The sequence below is a fragment of the Centrocercus urophasianus genome, unplaced genomic scaffold (assembly GCF_019232065.1).
Source record: "Centrocercus urophasianus isolate 14NV4802_14NV808 unplaced genomic scaffold, USGS_Curo_1.0 seq_28, whole genome shotgun sequence".
In the NCBI taxonomy this organism is placed as follows: Eukaryota; Metazoa; Chordata; class Aves; order Galliformes; family Phasianidae; genus Centrocercus; species Centrocercus urophasianus.
In genome coordinates this window covers 4,407,224-4,429,937 of record NW_024884844.1, presented here as the reverse complement: position 1 = coordinate 4,429,937, position 22,714 = coordinate 4,407,224, and the positions used below count along the sequence as shown (strand labels likewise).

The 22,714-nt window shown below is 43.3% G+C and overlaps 1 protein-coding gene across 1 annotated transcript in view; it reads left to right on the top strand.

Annotated features, from left to right (window-relative positions):
- Positions 1 to 22,714, top strand: part of SEMA5B (semaphorin 5B) — a 251,164-nt gene that overhangs the window by 69,013 nt on the left and 159,437 nt on the right. Inside the window, exon 3 of the mRNA XM_042827036.1 lies at positions 7,365 to 7,425. The gene's annotated coding sequence lies outside the window, so the exon portion shown is untranslated. The remainder of the gene's footprint in view (positions 1 to 7,364; positions 7,426 to 22,714) is intronic.

The following is a 22,714-nucleotide window of genomic DNA, read 5'->3' as shown; positions in this document are numbered from 1 at the left end:
GATGTAAGAAAATAGTTTCTTGCAATAAGGGAGGTGAGGCACTGGAACAGGCTGCCCTGAGAGGTGGTAGGTGCCCAGTTCCTGGGAACATCCAAGGTTAGGCTGGATGGGGTTATGAGCACCTGATCAACTGTAGGTGTCCCTGTTCACTGCAGGGCAGCTGGACCAAATGGCCTTTAAAGATCCCTTTCAGATTAAACTAAGATTTATTAGGAAAATGGCAAACAATGGGCAGTAACTCCTAAGGGGGAAGAGCCCATAGGTTGGGGTTCTCCTTTTACCCAGCTGTGCTGCTAACCTGCTGTAAATCCTTCCCAATTTCTCACCTTCTCTGGAGGTGTGGCTTTGCTGTTGTGAAGAAGGAGCAAAGATTCCTTTCAGCTGTGCCACCAGAGCATGGTCTGAGCCGGGCTAATGAGCACAGGTGCTGGCTGCAGGGAGCAGCAGTGCTGGGGTTGCTCTGGCAAGCATTTTGTTTTAGGGAAGAATGGATCCTTGGAGCATTTGATCAACAATCTGGGTTTGTATGCTCATTTCTGCATTAAGCACACTTAATGATTGAGGAATTTTCTGGCCCTTTCTCTCTTTTGTTTATCTCATGTTCTCATCAACGAGAGCTTTGTTTTAGATTACGATAAGGCTTTTTAACCATAATTTTTCTGGATACGGTCATAAGAAAATCTTTTTTTTTTCTTTTAAATAGGAGCCCATTCTCACTTTTGAGCTATCTTGACTTATTTTAAGGGGAAGCAATAATGAATTTCCATATGGGCTATACCTTGTAAAAAGATTATCTCCATTTATTCTTTTTATAAAGTTTTCAGAAGGGAAGGCACTGTCCCAATGCACAGAAGCAATTTTTCTTTTCAGTGGATCCTGTGACTCAAATCTAAACCTTTGCTCTCCGAGGAACACTTTTCAAATGTTTACTTACTGCCTGATTCCTGATAGGCAGTCTGGAAAAAAATCAGATGAGGTGTTGCTCCTGAAAGTTATACTGCTTTATATTGTTTGAAAGGCAGAGATTGAGCTGATTTGTCTAGCAGCTTGCCTTTTCTCAGCTGGGGGAAAGAGTTCCTTTGTAGCTTAGGCTTTTATCAACAGTCCAGTAAAAGCGTTTTATATACATACATAAAAAAAATACAACATTCATATAAAGCCTTTCATCTTGAAGGCTCCAGAGTAGTTGACAAATTTGCCAAATAATTTGTCTTTTCTCAGAAGTTATCTCTTGCTCCAGCATAGAAGCATAGGTATTTCTGTGTTGTGTGAAACCGTTCTTGCTACTAATAACTCATTAAAGTCACCATCAGAGCTGTAATGCACGGATTACAAAATTTTAAACTAAGAACTTTAGAAACTTTTTCCTAATAATGTAAGAGGATTTATTAAACACGAAGCTGTTTTCTTGGTACACTGAGGCCACAGGGGCACTAGAGCACGAGGTGTGCTGAGGGAAGCCTTGTGGTGGTTAATTGGAGAAAAAAGACCAGTTGTACAATAGTGAAGACAAAAGCAGTCTTGGAGCCATCCGCTTTGTTTGGGTACTTGGTGACAAATTCCTGTCCTGCAGCACAGCTGGAACAGATTGTTGTGTGTGCATGAAAACACACCTATGAGGATGCTCTGCTGCCTGCCCAAGCCCGTCCAAAGCAGATTGCCCTTTACCTTGCTGGTGACCCCAGGGCTGCTGCTTCCATCTGAACCTTTATGTATGAGCAGTATTTTCCTCTTCTGAAAGGGCACTGCACTGGCACATCCCACCTGCACGCTCTGTGCACGCAGTAGGATCTTCTTGGCTGCTGAACCGTCTTCTTGTGCAAGGCGCTGCCTACCTCACGAGCAAACATGCTGCAAGGTGACGGCGGGTTTCGTGATGGGACCCATAGTGTAAGAGTGTTAATGGAGTCAAGTGCTCTTTATTGGCTCTGGGGTGTTTCAATGCACCCTTGGCGTGCTCGTGCTTCCTGTAAGAAACTTGGCTGGAGGAACTGGAGCTGCAAGACATCATCCCAAATTCCAGCTGGGATGTGTAACTTGGCTACACGGCGCTCTCCCCTCTTTGCCCCCCTTAGCCACTTCCCATGTTAAATAGTTTCTCAGGACTCAAAGGGAAAGGGGGAGATAATCTCCAGGCCAATCACTCTGATAAGTAGGAAAAATGTGTCATAAATGAGCCACGATTAATAGTATGACATTGTCTCTTGACTCACTTCTCTGGCAGTTGTGGCTTGCTGGGATGGCAGTCCTTGTCCTGTTGTTGGGGGCTGGGATGCAGAGAGTGAGCACTGAGGGTGGGATTTGTTTAACACATTTTTGTACTGAAGAAAAAAAAAAAGTGTGATTTATTTTCTTTTGCTGCAGCCTGCTCACAATTTTCAGTTTACATTAATAGCTGTGGGAAGAGCAACTCTTAATGCCATATACTTTAGCTATTAACACTGTGTCTGGTTTGACAGTACATCCCTCTTAAATTTTTTTTATTCCCTTGTGATCATAAAATATGTATCAGCCTTCCTTTGTAATCTTCAGTGTGTCCAGCTAGCTAATGTGCATCTCTTTCCCTTTAGGATTTGATTTTTCCATCGCTATACACTTAGCAAGAAGAAACAAACTGACTTCTTCAATTCTATTTTATTTTTAATCAGAAGCTTGTTTGAATTCATATTTGATAGAGTTGTTTCTCCCGGAGCCCCTAGCAGCTTCCTCCCCAAAATTTTTGCTTCACTGATATTTTAATTGCTGTAATAATCAGCATTCTGAATAAGAGGTCTTTCCCCTAGCTCAGTAAATCCATGCAGGCTGGGTAAAGCATGTCTGTGATTTATGTGCAGATAAACAGCTTTGGATCCCATCCAATCACTTCATCAGTTTTAATTCGGCTGCCTAATCAGTAGCAAACAGGAGGGCTGGTTTTTTGTTGTTTTTTTTTGCTTTGTTTTGCTCTGAGCAGGGTGGGGGTGCTAACGGAGAGCTTGGCGCCTTCCCCAGAACGGCACTGATCCTCCCCGTTTCTCATCATGTCAGTGTCAAAGTCAGTGCTAACTTTCTGAAGGAGTGGATGAGAAGGGACGGGATGCCAAGACCTGCCTTTAGGCTTTCGCTGGTATCTAAGGAACCGCACAGATATGCGGTCTGAAAAACAAGCCTGTACTTATCTCATGTTTTATAAAGGACATCCCTTGGATGCCTGAGAAATGTGGAAAGCCTCGGATGCAAGCAGATTTTATTTCCTGTCCACGTTCAGGAGCTGACACCTTCAAAACCACTGGAACCACTGCAACAGGATACCCAAAGAGGTTATGGATGCCCCGTCCCCGGATGCATTGAGTACCAGGCTGGATGTGGCTCTGGGCAGCCTGGTCTAAGTGGTTGTCCACCCTGCACTTAGTGGGGGGCTGGAAACTAAGTGATCATTGTGGTCCTTTTCAACCCAAGCCATTCTATGATTCTATGAAAACTGGTTTCACAGCAATCCTGCTGCTGCTGTTCCCCGCAAGGTCTGGTGACTTTGGTGGGGCTGGGAGGTGTCAGGTGCCTGCAAGGTGCGGGGCAGCACCAGGGGATGAGTGCTGTTCTCTTGCATCCCCACTGCTTTACGTCCTTCTGTGCAGACTGCAGCATCCTGCTCCCCACTGGCCCAGTGCAGCAGGGTGGGATGGGGCAGTGTTTGCTCATTCCTGCCCTTTTCTTCTTCTTTCCTGCCCTGCAGTTCTGTGAGGTGGATGCTGAATGCTCAGTGATGGAGTGCTGGGGCTTTGGGAACAAATGCTGTGCGTGCAGTTCTGCAAGAGAACTGCTCCTCCTGCAGCTCCCCCAGTAGGCAGGTGCCCATTGCCACCTTTGCAGCTCCAGCCTACATGCTGCTGTGACACATGGACCATGTGCACAACGCTGTAGAGGGCAGCATGATCTGCCTGCCCCAAAGCTGGCTTTTCTAACTAGGGGCCAAAATTTCTGACCCTATTTTTATTTATCCTGAGCCAAGCAAATACCTATTAATAGTAAAATGCTGCACCACTCACATTATTATCTGTTGGTGCCATGCGTCCAGAGGTGAAGTATTCCCTGATTCGTAATCAGCCTCTGCAGGATTACAGAGAGTAACCCCATTTTGGTCACTAGATCTAGGGCAAGCAATACCATCTGCAATAATAAAGCTTACCTAAAGAGCTTAGCAGGGTTTGACCAGTAAACCAGGGCTGTGGTCCCTGAGCTCTGTTGGCTCTCCTGGCTGCCCTCCATCTCTACAGGCAGTTGTTCCCTGCTGCTCCCCTTATGATGGGAGGCAGCAGGAGATACCAGCAGCTGCTCTTCTGGACCCATTTCTTCCTGCACCATAGCAGCCCTTGCTTGTAAGCAAGCAGCAAGCTTGGGAGAGCTGTGCCAGGCTGGTGGCTGTCACTGCAGCATTTAGGAAACTGGCTGCTTGGGAAGGAGAAGACAGGCATTGCTGCTGTACCTTCAGGGTGGTTTACATCGCTACACAAAAGACCCACCAGCTTTTTTTTTTCTTTTCCATTTGAAGTTAAACCCTCACAGCTCCATTTTTCACTATTACTAAGAACATAAGGAAAATCCCAACATGAGCTGCTAAATTCAAATTTTCTTGGCTCAGCCTTAATTCGTTGCACACACCCATAGCTGTAGGGGTTTAAAATAGAATTTTGAATCATCGTGAAATTCAGAGAATTAGGCTGGGCTGGAGGGAAGGGCAGCAGGCTGGGTTTGGGGCAGTGTGGGATCAATTTGCAGATGTGCACATCCCGAGGGACCTTGGGCGAGGTGTTTCATCCATCCGCTGTGTAGTAGTTTCTTTTAATTTGCAAAAAGGCCATAAAAACTCCCTGCCTTGGATTTGAACCGTTACTGGAGAGAAGAGATGCAGCTTCTGGGGTGGCTCTGGTACAGCATCAGTCTGATGCTTGAAGGCTTGTAGGGAAGAACAATGAGCACTTCATCCTCTTCTTCTGCAGGAACTTATCTTGTTCTCCTTTTTTTTATCATACTTCTTCTCAGTATCAGTACTGCAGAGGGATTTCTAGAACTGAGATTTCTCTGCTTTAGAGTGAATGCAGTTGGCAGGTCTGATTCTTTTAACCTGAGCAGGAGCTGTGAGCACCCCATTAAAATTAATGCAGGAGGAACTTCTAGAGTGCGGGAAGATGAAGATGATCCCATATGTCTATCTACAGCTGTACTGGAGAAATAGGAATGGCTTCATGCTGTAACTTGAGAGGTAACTTGACAAGTAATTTGAGGAGAATGCTCAGTTTCTTGCAGATCAAAGGGTGAGTTTAGGGAACTCTCTGTTCTCTGGCCAGAAGGGAGTGTGAGTGTGTAGAGTTTTGTGGTCTGCAGACCAGAAATCCTGCGGGTGACAGAACTCAAGAGTTGCTGCTGTCTGGTGGTTTGGTTTTTAGAAAAGACCACAGATCCCAGAGGGCTGAGCTCATACATGCATTGTATTTTCCTGCAACCTGGTATTAGGGGTTCTGAGTTGCAACCTGGGCTACATCCAAAGCACTTCTACTGCTGTCATTTTAAAGAACAAGGGAAAATCATTAATAAAGGCTGAGTCCTTTGTGAGATGATCTGGTACCCTAAGGCATCCCAATGGTTTTCCACCTTTGGGGTTCAGCCCTGGCAGAAGCTGTGGGAACTTTGTCACCCTCAGTCATCTCCTGGGATTGCTTGTACAGGGGAAAACTGGTAGGAGAGGGAAAGAAACGTGAGGGTGCATACCTGTGTCACAGTCCTAAAACTTTGCAGGAAGGTGCAATGGGAGCATTTTCTCAATTAGGAAAAGCTGATAAATGAGGCTTCATGTAGAAAACAATTGCTGCAGCCCTCCCAGTGAACTGGATGACAGGTTTCTCAGTTACTGCAGTTTGCGTTTTTTCAGATGATGCTACAATTATTGTGACTTTCTCTTTTATTTTTCTTCTTCCTTTTTCCTTTCTGCAAGGCTCACACTAGTTTAGCACCTATTGCTCAGATGAGCTTTAGTGGAGTGGTGATGGGCCTGCCCATGGCCTGTCCCTGAGCATGGCACCTTAACCCCAGGAGCCCCTGGTGTGGTGCAGGGTCCTGGCAGATCACATCAGTTTCCCCAGGAAAACCCTTTTGTCTTTTCAATGCCTCTGTTCCTTGTCTGTGCAGTAGAGCTAACAGCATGCACTCCTCAGGAGCACGATACAGATAAACTCATCTGGTTCAGGAATGCTCAGACATCACTCTGATGGAAGCCATGTAAATAACAAGATAAATGATTTCAGCGAGATCGGCTGTCGAGCATAATAGGTAGTGGGGTCAGAGTCTGTTCGCAGTGAATCATTTCTTACTGGCTGAGTAGGATTTGTGCTCACAAACCATTGTGCAGAAACATCCTTTGGTTTTTGCTGTCTCTGTCTTTTCCCTGCCTACACATTCAGCTCCTTGATCTCTCGCCTGGAAGTTCTAGGGACAAGAGATAGCCACGTCTGAGGGTTGCATGGAGCTTAGCATCAAGAACTCTGCCACAGGGTAATCTTTGGGTGCTGCAAGAGTGAAAAGAGAACTTACTAGGGTAGAATTGAGGGTTTTATACAGGACAGGTGGGTGAAAATGAAGAAAATAGCCTTTGCAATGTGTCTGGAGCAGGTGTGTTCATTTTGTGTGTTGCTATGGTGTTAAAGGGCAGGGCTATTGCTCACAGCTGGTATGCTAACTGTCTGCCCCCTGGGGCTTGCTGTAGGACCCAGGACAAATGGTGTGGGCTTCAGCTGGCTGCAGCACCTGGGTTGATTTGTGTGGTTTAAATAGGGCTTTACTAATCCTTAACTGACTTTGTTGGGGGTGTAGTTCTGCTGGCAGAATGGAGTATGCAATAAACTCAGGCAGAGGTGAGTGAAGAGGTAGGGAGATGGCAGAATGTTGCTGTGAGGAAGAGGGTGTGTGTTTGCCTTTCTCACTTGTTCAAATCTCTTGCTTGGAAGCTGGGATGAGAACAATTCCTTGTCTCTCCCAGGAGGATGAAATGGTCGGGAGTGTGCAGGCAAGGTTTCACGATTTGTAAGTCAGAATGAGCATGTTAAAATATTTATTGTTGCTACAAACATTTGCTGCTGGCAAATCTGTGGGCTCAGATCTTTGCAGAAAGGAAACGCGAAACAAAGAATTGCAGATGAAGCAAGTTTTGAAGCAGACTTCAGATGAGCATTAAGAACAATTTTTACACTACTTTATGACTAATTTTAAGTAATACGTTTGTTATGCTATGTTTCCAAAATAATATCTAATTTTAATCTTAAATGTCTTCTCCATCAGATGGAAGACGTAGTTAGAAAAAATCACTGATGACTTTTTTCCTGATGTTTCTACAGGTTACTAAGGATTTTCCCTGGTGCTTGACTTCAGATATGACATTTCAGTAATGCAGAGGCTGTAAGTATATAATATAATGTTTGCAACCCTTCTTTAACTGCCATGTTCATGCTCTTTCCAGATCTTTGTTAGGCTTTGCTTAGACTCTACCTTGTGATAAAACAGCAAGGAAGTGAATAGAAGATGACATGGTTCTAAAATAGGGAGTTTCATTTTAGGCGCTTTGCTTTATCAGGTGAATGTCTTGTTTAAGAGCTGCTATAACGGTTGTTTAATCTGCAGAAAGAAAACTCAAGACATCTGTCAGTATTGCTGGAAATGCCACAAGTAGTCAAAAATAAAAAGACCTCATTAGGTTAGATGAGCAGTGAATAAAATGCAATGATACATTACTAAAAGTTGGCATGGAGTTGGTTCCCAGGCACAGAACAAAGACTAAGAACCTTATTTTTCTTGTGATAGCACTAATTAAAAAAGCCTACAAGAAGCTGAATGATTAAAAAAGAGGGGCTGCTGCCCTAATCATGTACTTGCTGGCCTTTGGTCAGTTGGTGTCAGAGTTGGGTATCTGGCAGGTCTTACCACAGAAGGAAACTTTTGTGCAATTCTGGGCTTGAATTCCTGGATGATTGAAAAAGATGCAATTTTATTTTCTTCTTCAACTGTTTCTATCTATTCTTTAGGTGAATTTATGAGCTGTTTGCTTTGGTAGCACTTCCCTGAATCCTGCATTGTTTTTCCTAATCAGTTCTCTCAGATCTGCTCAATCTCCATTTAATTCAGTCAGCTACTCAACATCCAAACCATTTGTAATAAAGAGAGTGCTAATTTTTCCTTTTATTTCAATTGTAGTCAATGGCTTTTGGCAGGTGTTATCATATAACTCAATCACCAGCCATTGGAATTTGTAATTTAATCAATAGTGGAGGCCATTTTCCCTCAAGTAAAGTAAAAGAGAAAGCCCAAGGAAAATTCCTGCTAAAAAGAGAGTGAATAACAAAACAAAGTGATAGAAACTGTGGTTTGGACTTCATAGCTGCATGCCTCGGTGTTGTATCTGCCTGGCAAGTAGCAAGGGAAAGAAATACCACTATTTTAGAATTAATGAATGTAATGATGGCAACTGTGAACTCATCTTGCAAAACCTGGAGGGGAAATTGTTCATGTGACCTAAGTTGGTTAGACAAGGACCTTGAACCAACCACACTGGGCTGAGTGGTGTTTGCAATTCTGTGCATGAGTTAATAGTGTTGATACTATGAGTTTGGTTTAAGAGAGATACCAGGAGATGAAACTCTGTGTTAGGGCTGATCCTCCAGCCTTTCTGGTCTTTCCTTTCTGGCATTGTGATGTCTTTAGACAATGGCAGAAGAGGATGTAGCCATGGCAGCAAGCCACTTTTGATGTAATCCCTGCATGGTTTAGGGCTTTGATGCATGGGGATCTGCCTGGCACAGTGGAAGCTGGCTGTGGTCGATGTACCTACTCTGTGACTATCCTTCACTTTTGCTTCCAGTATTTCTGCTACGCTGCCAGAAGGGTGGTGCTGGCAGGATTACCAGGACTGGGAGCTCTCTTGATTTCAGGTGAACGGTTGGACTGGATGATCTTTTAGGTCTTTTCCAACCTTGGTGGTTCTATGATTCTATGATTCACATACTGGCACATTTAAGAAGTGTAGCTCTCAGTAGAACATCTCTTCCTGTTCTGCTGCTGTCTTGAATGTTGTCCCAAGATAGAAGGCTTACTTTGCTCTCAGCCTCTGGAAGGCAGAATGCCTTTTTCAAATTGTAGAGAAGCTTTGAGCAATGCCCTGCCAGAGAAGCACCTGTGCTGGGTCACAGCTGGGAGTTTGTCCTTGGCTCCCTGGAGTTCAGAGAGATTGCCTGGGCATATCTCAGGCCTCTGAAAGTAAATATTCGCTTGGCATTGATAATAAATAGCTTCATGGTGTTGTAGTCTTGGCTTGACTAGGTCCACAACAAGAAGATGAAAGGTATCAAAATTACTCATCCAGAAAATGCTTAAAATTACTATAAGTCATTTGGCCCCTAAGGGAAATAAAATGCTGTTTTGCTCATGTCCTTTCCAAAGCTGCACTACCAGTGCTATAGCCGTGTTTACTGCAAAAGAAATGTTGAGTTGGCCATTAGAACGTGCATCTTCAATTTGTAATTGAAGCAGGCATACCAGTAAAGAACAGCTTCAGGATACAAGAACTGGGGGAAACTTTAATATGCGGTGTGTGGCATTATCTTGACTATTTTAGTACTTTCCTTGAGTGCTACTCTAGATTGAATTAACAGGTACTCAGGGAGTCTTTGGGTGCTTGTTTTCCAAACAGCTTGCTAAACTTTTCCTGTGGTAAGCATTTAATTTCCTAAGACAATAAGGCAATCAACTGATGAACTCTAGGGTGAATCATCTTTAAAAAGACCACCAAACACTCTGAGGCAGAAGCAATCACTTAATTGCAGTAAGAGTCTTGTCTCAGGTTTTTTGTAATGTGGGACATTATGAAGAGTTCATGGATAAATGTGGCAACAAAATGGTTTGGTTCTCATTTCTCAGCAACTCTATCTTGATGCAGTCTGCTGAACTCAAATGCCACTCCTGTTCTGAGCAGCTGTACCAAAAGGAGAAGCTTTAGTCAAGAAAAGTGTGAAGGGTGCCAATCACACAGCTGCGAAATCTGCAGAACTGCAACTGGCCAACTGAAAGCTGTCTTAGAAGCCCTTAGAAACTGCCACAGGAGCCTGGCATTGGCTATTATGAGCTATATTGTGAACTATATTGGTCCATCCTTTTTCATAAACCTATGTATAGTGCTGAAAGATTACCAAATATGCTCTGTATGATTGCTTATGATACCTGGTTCCTTCTGGTGCATACTGAACAATGCCATCAAAGTCAGTGCAGTTCTGCCTGCTGAGTTTGGCCACATACGAGAACAGTTTTTTCCTTTGTGTAGCCTAGTGTGCTGTGTTTGGAGACTGACTTCTTGGAGCAACCAGGCTTTGGCTGGCCAAAGCAATCAAGTGTTCTGCCTACCTAGGCAGCCTGGGGAACCCAACTGTAAGAAGTGAAAAGCTTCTGATGAGGACTGAGGATGAAAGCTTTTTTCAGGATTGATTTGGCACTCAAGAGCTCAGTGCTTTGCTGAATTAAGTGATGGCACAGGCAGACTGCCCCTCTGTCCTTCCCACGGTGACTTGCCCTTTTCACCTTTATAAGGAGTGATACTTTACACAAATCTCTCCTGCAAAGCAGAATAACTGAGTGGTGAGAATAATGCACATATGTAGTAGTATAGTATATCCAAAATATTTATGTATGTGGCCTTTTTCTTTTTTTTTCTTTTTTTCCCCTTCTAATATCCTTTGCTTTTAAACTGCTAACACATCTCAAAATCCTTGGCTTTTGATCCTGCTCCTGGCACCAAACCACTGTTGTAGTGACTCCACACTGGCTAGGAATTTGGAGGGGAGGGGGGAAAAAAAAAAAAAAAAAAAAGATAGCAGGCACTTTCAGCTCATCTCTTAGAGGGACATTGAGTTTCATTTGCACTGAATTCAACAGGGTGCAGAAGGATGGGTTGTCGTTTAGCTATTAAAGATTTTTGTTTTCCTGATCATTGTGAAGTAGCATCATTAACACAGGCAAATTACCATGCTTCACTGTGCTGTGTCCATGGTACATTAGAGACCCATTCCTGTTGGAAAAGCAGGGTCTGTTCTTCTGTAAAATGAGGGGCCCATTGGCAGTTCTTTGGCAAGTTAGACAGAGGGACTATTTAACAAGGAGGAGAGTGGTCTAATAAGGGGGAAGAAATTGAACGTGACAAGTGCAGGGAGAGATAGCAGAAGGCTGATTTATAAATCAATGTAATTGGGCCAAAACTTTCATCAGTTTTCACAGAGCTGGGGAGGAAGAGGGCTGCAGTTTCGAGGGAAATGAGTGCTGTGATTTTTCCGAAGTGCATTTTTAGAAAAGTCAAGCACTCCATTTCATTTCTCTTATGCACAGCAAGTGCTGTGCATCAGACTAATGGAAACTGGTTTGCATTGCTTAATTTTCCTCCTTGAAAAGCTGTATTGGTTTTCGGTGTAGGAATTGAGCTTTTGCTTGAATATATCTGGATTTTACAAATAGGTTTTAGTTTAATAAGATGAAACCAATTAACCAGAAAAGTCATTGCCAATGGATTTTACAAGTGCATAAAAATATATTGTTTTTTTTTTTTTTTTTTTTTTTTTTTAAAATGTTTCCTCACCCTCAGAAATGTTGCCTTTTCTTTCCTTTGCCACTGGTGGAAAGTACTGTGATGAATTTATCCCCTTGTGCCTTTTTCTGTGCATTCTTGGGCTGTGTGCATGTGTGTATACATTTGCTGATTTTGCTCTCACTTTGCCCCTGGTGCTGCTCAGAGCAGTTTGCTTGTGGCCTGAGCAAAACCAGATCTTGCAAGCTATGAAGAGGTGATCTTAAAAAGTTGCTTAAAGTGGCACAGGGCCCAAGGACTAGTGAGAAATGTCTCAAAAACAGATGTTAATGCAGTAGCTAGAATGTGTGCAGCAGAGTTGCTGAGGAAGGCAGTAGGGCCTGGGTGTTTCCCCAGTGCCATTGGAAACCTCTCCTGGGGATTCCCAAAGCGCTCCTTGTTGTGGTGGCTTTGCACTGAGAGCAAAAGTGGAGATGAGGCAAGCTGTCCTGCAGCCGCATGGAGGTCTGTGGAAATGAGGTCTGGTCTCTGCCTGCCTTTTCTTGGATGGTATTGCTTATTTGATTACCTCTAAGAACATTTACCTCCATCCTTAGTAATTAAATTGGAGAGAATTTTGTGCGAAGCCCCTCCAGCCTCTTCTACATTTCCATTGACTTTGCCTAGGGAGCACTGGGGACACAAGACATGGGCGCATGCTGAGAAATGATGGGATTTCTCTTTCCGTTACTTCAGCCTTCTCTGTTCCCTCATAGTCTTGCCTCCTGCTTAAATTGTGGAGGATATTAACTTTTGAGAGCATTTGGGGTGTAACCCAGGCAGGCACTGCCTGGGGATGACATGTTTTTCCCTGCTTCCATCAGACGTGTGTGAATTGAGGCATGAAGATTCTGCTTTGGTCCTTGTAAAGTAGGCTTGGCTACTTTAGTGATGACTCAAATATGATACTTTGGGGTGAAAAAGGGTGTATGTCCAAGTACATGGTATGTGACGCAAAATTAGCTCTTACAAACAGGCATCTCTGTTCACACAAGCTTTGCCCAATCCTTCTAAAAAACATCTGCATCATCTGAAAGAATAATAAACACTGATTTTCAGTAATATGATCAGCTTTAATTCTTGTACTCTGCAAGCAGTGGGAGCGCCCTTCAGGGCAGTGCCCTTTTCGCATCCCTGCTTCCATTTAGTGGTACTTCTCACACTCTAAAAATAAGTGTAGGCATTTTACCAGCAGGCTGACATCATTATTAGTGTTCTGTATATTTACCATGTAACTTATGATCAAATTGAAGGAAGCGATGAAGTGGATGACTTTAAAAGAGAGAACCCTTCCAATGCGATGTGGGCCTCAATGCAAGCCAAAGGGTTGCTTCAGACCCTACTGGATTGGTGGGAATCCATTCCTAGATGAGCTCCACTTTCCAGAGCCCCAGCACCTGACACCTCCTTCCAGTAGCTGTTGTGTGAGCAGTGTCAGTTGGTTTGCACCCAAATTCTTTCTCCACTTTTTAAATTCTTGCCTTTTTGACTTTTGTTGGATTCCTAGGCCAGGAAGGTCATTAAAATGACCTTGCTCTTTCACATAAACATTGAAACAAGTGGTACCAACACCAAATAACTGCTTTGTGGTCTCCAGTTTTGTCCTGCATTTGTTTTAAAGCTTCCCAGGAACCCTTGGCTACTTCGCACAAACTGTTAACTTGAGGGCAATAATTTTGTCTGGGTTTTGTCAGAGAAATTCAATTAAGGAGGATTATGAACACAGTTGTAGGCCTGTTTCATTTACAGTTGCAAATGAAACCCAGGCCACACACTGATCGTTTATATAGGAAAGGAGAGATGCTGTGTAGCTGTGAGAGGCTGAAGCCAGAGTTACCTGCATGTTCCATTGTGTGGCTTTGCTTATTGCAGAGCAGAGGGGAGGCAGATTTCAGAACGAATAAAGAAGTGATGGAGAGGTAAGGAAGAAATCACCAAGGGGAAAACTACCCCCACTGCGGTTCCCTAGGAGGCACGCTTCCCGTTTGCACATAATAAACTCCACAGGGAATTTCTTCCTCCTTAGAAATTGTATTTCGAAGAGTAAGAGGGAGTCCTCCTTTAGTTATTTATTTATGGCTCACAAAGAGCGATATTCTGTTCTCTTGGCCTTGGTTTGGCTCCAAGTCCCAGAGCCACCAGGGGCAAAGCATACAGTTTCGTTTTGTTGTTGTTGTTGTTGTTATTTCTGGGCCACACAAGCTAACTTTTATTCCTTTCTTTTTCTCTTTTTGAACTTTTCTGGAGGCAGCCGCATGCCCTCCAGGTAGGGGAGGGGAAAGGCAGGGTGGGAGCTGAGGACATTTGTCAAACTGGATCAAAGTGGGAGCATGGTCCTAATGGAAGTAGTGCATTTGTGGTTAATGGAAGAAGGAGGGATTTTTGTTTGTCTTGTGAGATGCCTTTTTTGTTACTAAGGGCAAAACAAAGGCTCAACTTCTCTTGATGTTCTCTGATGAAATGTCTGTGTTTGTAAAGAAGCAATGTATCTGAGCTCTGCTTTGCAGCAAGAAACTTTGGAATTACTTTGCACTGCTCCAGAGATAGGTGAAGGGCACATAGTCATCTCATCCTTGTATTGGCTTTGTATATGGCTTTGTCCCATACCTTTGGCCTCTGCCATCCATCCTTTTGGCAGGGAAGCCCCTGTTGGTCTCCCTGGGAAGTTGTGAGTCTGGAAATGCTGTGTACAGACCCAGTTCTCATCTACTAAGTTTTATTTGTAAGGACTTCTAACCATTTTGCAGATTGGGAAGAGGGGCATCCCAGGCTGAAATGCAGCCCCAGGTGAGATGAGAACAGGAGCAGCCCCAGTAACAGTTCCCTGCCCTATATATCCGAGCAATTCTCTGCTAGAGAGGCTGGAGTGTCTGCCAAGCATCCACGCATTGCCTTTGATTAAAGCTCTCCTCAAGCACACTCAATTTAACAACTCCTTTTCCTCTTTTTTTCTTGTTTTCTTCCTGATCCTGCAATTCCAGGAAGGGTTTTACTGTCCTTATTGTGGTTTCAACTATGTGCCCAAGAGGCTTACTGGATTCTTCACCAGATCAGGGAAAATAAGCTCTTTTGTTTCTAGCTTTAGATCAGATACTGTTTCCATATGCCTCTCTGTATACAGCCTTCACACTGCTGAAGTCTGAAACAGAAGCAGGCAATTTATTAACTCCTGAAATCTCCGGCAAAATTCACTGGAAGTGGTGCAGTGAAGACTGAATAATATCTACCTTTGCTCCACAGCCAGTGTAGTTCATCCCACAATGGGGTTTGTGGAGCTGTCTGTATTTTTCTGTTGTTTTGTGTCAGACCAAGCCTGGGATAGCTGGGGCCAGGGCAGCCACCTTCGTCAGCCCTGGCTTCATTCAGGCGTAGCCTGGACAAAAAAAATGAAAGCCCATATGTAAAGGATAGTCTATATAGGCATGTTTTCTGTAGAAGTTGGGACTCCTTTATACAGCATCTTCAGTGTCTTTCAGTCCAATTGAGCATGACTTTAGAGCTAGCATTACCACCAAATGCCTTTGAGATTTAATAACTTTGCAAAAGTTGGTGGGTTCATAATGGCACAAAAACAGTATGGGGAAAAAAGAAAGGACAAGAATCAGAATTTTGCCTAACTATAAGATCACTTTATTACAGCTGTTCTGGGTAATCTATCCCAATGTGTTTTGATGTATAGTCAGGGGAGGAGATAAGTGTTTCCAGAGGGCGACTCACCAGATGGGGTTCGTGTGGGCAATGCAGCTGACCCTTGGCAGTGCTGATTCCATCCCACTGAGATGCTGAGTGTGTTGCTGCCTTGCCTAGCCCAGCATGCAGGTGAATAAAGTAGGGTGAGATGAATCTCTGCCTACGTTTCAATCACATGTTCTATATATGTTAAAGCATATAAAAATAGTCCTTTCTTAGCATCTTCCAATCTGTAGATAGTAGAGTTAGAGCCTTAGCCAGCATAAATGAGCTGAAGTTTGGTGCTGAAGAGCTGATTCTGATGGAATAACTTTCTTTGCTCTAGTTCAAGAGGAATCAGATCTCCATAGAGTTTTTGAGGGGTTGTTCCAATAGCACCCGTAAACTCAGTACCAAAGCCTCTGCCATGGGACCGAAAGGCTGTGCAGTGTGTAAGGTACACGCGATTTGATGTGATGCTTCACATTCTGCATAAACTGATTTAGGTTCATAACATCTAGCAGCACTGCCCTCTCAAACTGTAGCAGAGTAACAATTCATTCAAAACTGCTCTGATGGAGAGTGAAATGATGTTCACCTGCCTAGTTTAAAAATCAGATTGGAAGCTTTCCCTCCTGTGGCTGCTAACTGGTTTAGCACAAGCAATGTGCACACACACAGTAGCCATTTCAGCAGTTTCCCCAGAACTTGCTGTACATTTTTAATTCTTTTCTTTCTCTCATTCTTTCTTTTTTTATCGAAACAAGCATTGTTTACACAGAAGAAAAAAATGTGTTACTGAATCATAAAGCTAGATAAAGTATGTGTTGGACTGAGGTCCTTTTCAGCCAAATAATGACTTTATCTGCCTATAATGGAAGAATTGAAAGAGGTGTGGGAAAGAAAGACTGGAACACACTCGGGAGCCTGGGTTTCAGTAGTGGTGAGGAGTTCTGACCGTTAATACGGGAATTAACAACCCTCCAAAGCCGCCTCATTTGAACAGCTGCAGTAGGAACTGGCAGTGCAGAATGCACAGACTAATTCTCTTTCAGATCAGCTAAAATTAAACATTTGTTACAGCTTTATGTACGTACGCTCTCAGCAGGGGCCGTTTTCCTTCCCTTTAGGCAAACTCAGAAGAGGAAGTACATTTAACAGCCTCGAACCACCCAATCTGTGTGCCATATGTATGTGCCACCGAGCCGTGCTGGGCTGTCAGTGCTTAGGCTGGCTCTGAAAGGTGGGATCGAGGCGAGCTACTAGCATTGGTGTTGTTATAGGTGCTGGAGCAGAAATGCTAACATTGATTAGAAGGAAAAGGTTTGAAATCATAAGTAAACAGGGAAGCTCCATCATGCATTTCCACGGATGATGAAAGACTGATGGTGGCAGCCTGCTTATCAAATAACTAGACTTATTGAAGTGGTCTGTGCTCTTGTTAAATAGTTTGCTTTTTATGTTTTCATTTTATTTCATCAGAAGGTGTCTGGGTTGGTTTTTATTTTTTTCCCAAGCCTGCTATTACTGCCATGGCAAACTGGCTAATTTAGATCATTTCTGCTGCTAGTGCTTAAAAGCAGTGTGGAGTGCAATGTAGTGGGACCCAGCGCAAAGCCAATTCCTGCCATGAAATCTGAGCTTCCTGGAAAATAAATTATAAAATCAATGTAATAATTATAAGTTTGTTCCTTGCAAAATGATACTGCTCATGTTTGTGTGACTCCACGTTTCCTTTAGCATAAGCCTAGTGCCGTCAGCTTTGCTCTGAGAACAGGGTAAGGTCGATCGTTTTTAATCACTAGAGAGAAGTAAAATGTAGAAACAAAAATGTTGCTATGTGATTTGACATCCTTGTGCTGAAGGGACTGTTCCTTTTGTGGCTCAGCAAGGCACTGTATTCGGTGTTTTTGTTCCCAGGGGAACGAGCTTTCTTCTCTGAAAAAGTTTGGAAGACAAGAAGTGAAATATTAATAATTGAAAGCGTGAGTTGTGGTAATGCCATTTGCATAAGGAATTTTTCTTGACCATGGAGAATACTCACAGCTGGATGGAGAACAGATCACCAGAGGAACTGTGGGAGCCTGATGGATTTAAAGGCTACCTGGCATCAAATGTGTTTCTTAAGGGAATCTTAATGGGGCTCCCATGATGGTCACATTCTGTCTGTAGCCTGTCTGTTTGCCTGGAGAACATGAGGTGCTGCCAGGGGGATCAGTTCCCTCAGCACTGTGTGAGGTGGTGGCAATTAGACGTGAGTGGGGAGTGAAGCTTTATTAAGAAAGGATGCAGATGGAAATCCTTTCTCCCAAAGCATTTGCGTTGGAGTTTAACAGTCCCAGTGACCTTCACTGAGGAAGTCCTTCCCCAGTCACATTTCAGCAGAGAACTGCATGTAGTTCATTTGTCTGCTGCAGCAGGAGTTGAGACATACTTGACTAAGCTGAGATCTTCATGTAGAGTGTCAGGAATTATGGTGTTCTTTTGGGCTTTCTGGGGCTTTGTTTGCTAAGCTGAATGTTTGTGCTGCACAGCCATCCTTCCTTGCTGTTTTGAATGCTAGCAGTATGGAGATATTACTCATAAAGTGTGCATGCTGTTACGATTCCCAATTTTAACTCTTAGCGTATTTATAGGCTTCATTTCCATTTTTTGTGGTCTCATTAATGGAGCAGCAATAATAAATTGAAATGTTAATGGGGGATCATTTCACCAACAGCAGAAGGTATTAATGAACTTGGTAAGATATTTGAAAGGAAAATAACTTTTTAGTAGTGTAATTTTTTTTTTTAACCACAGCCCCTGATTGTCTCCTTCCAAACATGTGCAACTGCATTGGTTTGGAAAGAATAAAAGTAATGTCATGTGGACTTTTCTAAAATCAGCTTCCTGGATGTTTTGTGTGGGAGGTGGACCATCTGCAGGAATTCCAGTGGGGGCAGCCTTGCTCAGAGTCCAACCATGAGCAGACTTAGCTGTCATCATGTGGATAATGATAGAAACCCTGCAAGCACCTTTTGACCGTGGGAGTCAATAACCTTCATTAACATGATCACAAAGAGTGGTCCTCCTTGTATGAAGTGGGCCGTTCGCATCCTGTTATGAAGTGCTTTGAGATAAAACTTCAGATATGATTTTGTATGGAAGTGAAATTCCTCAACGGATAAGAGAATTGTGCCTTACAGTCACAGATTTGTGGAAGGACCCTAGGAAGTCCTTTAAGTGTGCTGTATTTCACTTCTCCCTCTGTTGAATTGCTGGGCTTTGATTTAACGCAACTCAGATTTGGTCAGTTAATATCTGTGAGAGTTCAATATCTTTTGAGGGAGAAATGTGGCATTATCCACAACTGTTCCTAGTGCTGTGTCTTGTTCTCTGCACTGGAGTTATTTACAACTATTAAAAACATGTTTAGAAGCTGAAGGATAATGTTTGTAACAAATTTATAGTAAATTTGTGTTCTGGTCTCTGATACAAAGAACCCGTTTGAGTCTTCTGCTTCTTAGATCCAGACAGTTTGTTCCCAGTGATTTTTTTCATCTCTCAGAGAGTGTACATGAAGGCTTTTTAGATTTTTGCTTACCCAGAAATGCAGTAGAAGCTTTGAAGTGGATTGGCAACTTTTGTCCCACTCCTCTTTCTCTGTTTTTGTTGAACAAGGAGTTTAATGGTCTAGAGTGGGTCAAGAATTATGTTTGAACTGGTTGTTTCCCATATGAGAAGAGAGATTTGTGCTTAAATGTGTCATTCAAGCTAATCATGATCAGGAGTCTACTGACCTAGAAACTCAGTGCAGTCTTGTGAGTACAAGTATGTACGGTTTGAGAAAATGGAAAAAGTATTATTTTCAAAGGGGAGGCACAATCAGTCTAGTTCTCTCCTCTCTTGTAGATGTCATTAGTTTCTATGCAGTTGCTGCCTTGCTTCTAGGCAGGAAAACTGCACAGGAATGAGGTCCTGGGGCAAAGTATGGGATGAACAGGCTCATATGGAATGAAGAAGAAAAATGCCAGTGCTGGGGGGTTTGAAGCAGACGAAAAGGGAAAAGAAAAATAAAAAGGGAACTGTCTGTCTAGTCTCATTGGTAATTAATCAGAAAGCTGAAGTATTATAATACTTTTTTTTTTTTTTTTCCCCTCTTACTTAGAGCTTAATAAAATGAGTGGGAGACTTTTCATTGAGGTGTGTGAGTTCTGGGCAGGGATGCTTGATCCTCACTCCTTTTTCACTACAACGCATTGCAAAGTGCCTGGGGCAGGTAGAGATACTTTCAGAAGCCAGGGCACTGATAAAGCAAATTTAATCTGCTGTTGCTGTAATGATTCTTCAGCATGTAGAGAGGTAAACAGTTGCTTTGGGTAATGTGACATGGATGTGGTATATGGCCCAAGCAGGGGGTTATACTTTCAATAAGGTGCCATTTTTGTACAGACAAGTGACTTTTAAACACTTATCCCAATTTGCTGCATCATTCTCTTGTAAGCTTCTCACTCTTTGCCTTAAGTTCCATTAGGTTTCATTTCCTCCTGTTTTTTTTCATGGCATTAAAGCTCCACGCGAGCAGATTTGGTTCAGGGATGGAGGTGGAGCACAGCTGGTGGAAGGGGGAGAAGGAGGGAGCAGATCTTTCTAAAGCAGCTAAACTTGAAGCCAGAAAAGATACCGCATTTATAATGTTCCCATTCTTCTCTGCACTTAACAAGAAAAATGATTGTGTGTGTGACGTGAATATTCAGCACTGAGCTTTGGTAGCTGACCGCTCTCTTTTCACAGCCATCCAACCGCGCACACATTCCTGGGGGATTACCTCACTGCCAGGCTCCTCAATGTGTGGGATACGACGAGCTGACCAACTGCAGGGCTCCCTTCTGCTGGCTGCAGGGCTCGTTTTAGGCAATGACCTTTCAAACCACAAATCTAATCCTCCCTCCAACCCCCCCCCTAAACAATTTTTTCGTCTGCTCACTAAATGGAAGTGATGCTGGGAGTGGAAATAGGGTAGAGTCAGTAGGTTACACGTAGAAATTCCTCTGCAAGCTTTCCACTCTTCTTTGGCTCTAAACACTCAAGTTTCCAGCCAGAGAGTTTGTCCCCTCCATCTCTCTCTTGTTTTTTGTGTCCTTCCCTTGTTTCGCATATTCTGACACACTGTTTACTTCAGCCTGCAGCTCCCACTGCTTTGTGTGCTTTTTCCTCATCTCACAATGGCACAAATAAATCACAGGAAAATTTGCATTTGATGGGAATTTTTAGGTGATACTAAGTTCTATGGGCAGTTATAATGTATGCAAGTTGGCTTAATTAAAAAGAATTTTAATTTGTGACACAAGTCGTATTCAGAGCAAGTCTATTTTGTTCTTTCATCTCTTTTGTTATGGATCATGCCAGTGGATGTGAACACTGGAGGATGACAGGTCTCAGGAAGCAACATCTCCCTTGTACCAAAATACCTGCTTATGCCAACTAGAGCAAATCAGCATCCTTGCAGCATCAGCAGTTAACTCCTTCCAGGAGATTTTGAACAGCAGGACTGCACAGTTCGAGCCCATGGCCCCAGCATATTGCAGCACCCTCTAGCTCACTCCGCTGGTAACTCATCTCCCTCTGGATGAGAGATGAAGTTTAGCGCAAGAATTTTCATCAAGTGAAAGCTTGTCCAGAGTCTCCATGCTCTGGCAGACCACATACATTGTAAGTGGCTTCCTTTCCCTCCCAGCCCTGTTGGATTTGCCTTTGGTCAGTGCAGTTTGCCAATGCCTTTCTTGGCAGGAGCTGTCCTAGCTCAGGTATGGAGGGCTCAGTAGGATTTCTGCCTTTCGGACTATTTCTCTGAAACAAGAATGGCATATTACAGCTTGAGATTTTCACACCAATGAATACTAGTAAAGCAGGTGCTGCTCCCCAAAGTGCTTGAGGCATGGATGAAAGTGTTGGTTTCAATTTATTTCCTAGGCTGAAAATTTCCATGCTTTTTGCTGATGTTTTCCATGCAAAGGGCCTGTGTGCCCCTGAGACTGGTACCACATCTGCTCCTCTGTGAAGACAAAGATAAACTGGTTCATGGTGCGTTGTTATTTCGCTTGCTCTTCAGCATAAGAACAAGCAATAAGAATGCATTTAAGATGTTAATGAAATTAATGAAAGCCAGATCTCAAAAACAGCTGAGATTGTTGACTGTCTCAGGCAGATTTGTACTTCATTTTAATTACAGATGAGCCAGAACCAAAACCCTGATTAGAATTGCTCCAGATTTTGGATCTGCATTTCTCAGCTTTGCAGTTTGGACCACTTTGCAGTGTTTAATTTTCCTCCTGTTCTGTTTTTCCTTCTGGTTTTACTCCAGGTGCTCTAATGTTTTTGGTTTGTCTCAGAGAAGGACTGGTCTCAGTGGAGGGCAGGTGAGCTGCTGCCACAAGTCCCACCAGGGCTTCAGAGGCATAATTTGGGAGCAGAAGGTGCTGATAGATGCAGGCATAATATTTGGGTTTGATAAGCATTTCTGTGACATCTACCCAGGCAGGTTGCTGCACCTAGTGGCATTCTGGTAACTCACTGGAATAGGGAAGTCCTCCATTGGTGACAAATGTCTTTCTCACTGTCCTGAGTTCTTGACCAGTCCTGCAGCCACAAATCTGATCGATGATTCATTACCATCGTGCCTTCTTCTGTAACACTAGGAGATGCCATCAGCGGTTTTGGGTTCTCAGTTTGTGCCTATATCATTTCCATCTCAGAATTTTTACTTTGATGAGAAAGGAAAATCTCTCTGAGATGGAGCGCTAATAATGGAAAAACTCCTTTTCAGTCAGAGGGCAGTGAGGCACTGGCTCAGGTTGCCCAGAGAAGCTGTGGGTGCTTTGTCCCTGGAAGTGCTCAAGGTCAAGTTAAGTGGGGCCTTGGGCAGCCTGAGCTGGTGAGGGGCAACCAACCCATGGCAGTGTTGTTGGGGTGCAATGATCTTTAAGATCCCTTTCAACCTGGGACGTTCTATGATATCTCCTGGATATATGGGAGCCTAGAGCCTCAGCCTGGGAAGAGATGCTAGTCTGAACAGTCCAGTTGGGCATCTTGGCAGGAAGCACCTGGAAAAGGCTGGCTTATTATGTTTGTACTCGGACCCCACGGACAGTATTACTTTGGGATGTAGATATTGTGCTCTATATTTTTAGGGTAGATTGAGAAAAGCACCTGATTGCAATGGCTTTAGAAATAGTGATAAAGGAGTGAGAGGAAAAAATAATTTACATTAAATGCTACTGTGGTTCATTTACACAACATAATAAAAAGCAAATTTTGCGATTCAAGTAATGATTGCAGGTTATTAAACTAAGCTTTAAAGACTTTATAAATGAAAGGCTTTTAATAAGTGATGATTGTGGATGATAATGCACTTGAAAATAAGGAGGACCTTTATTAAGT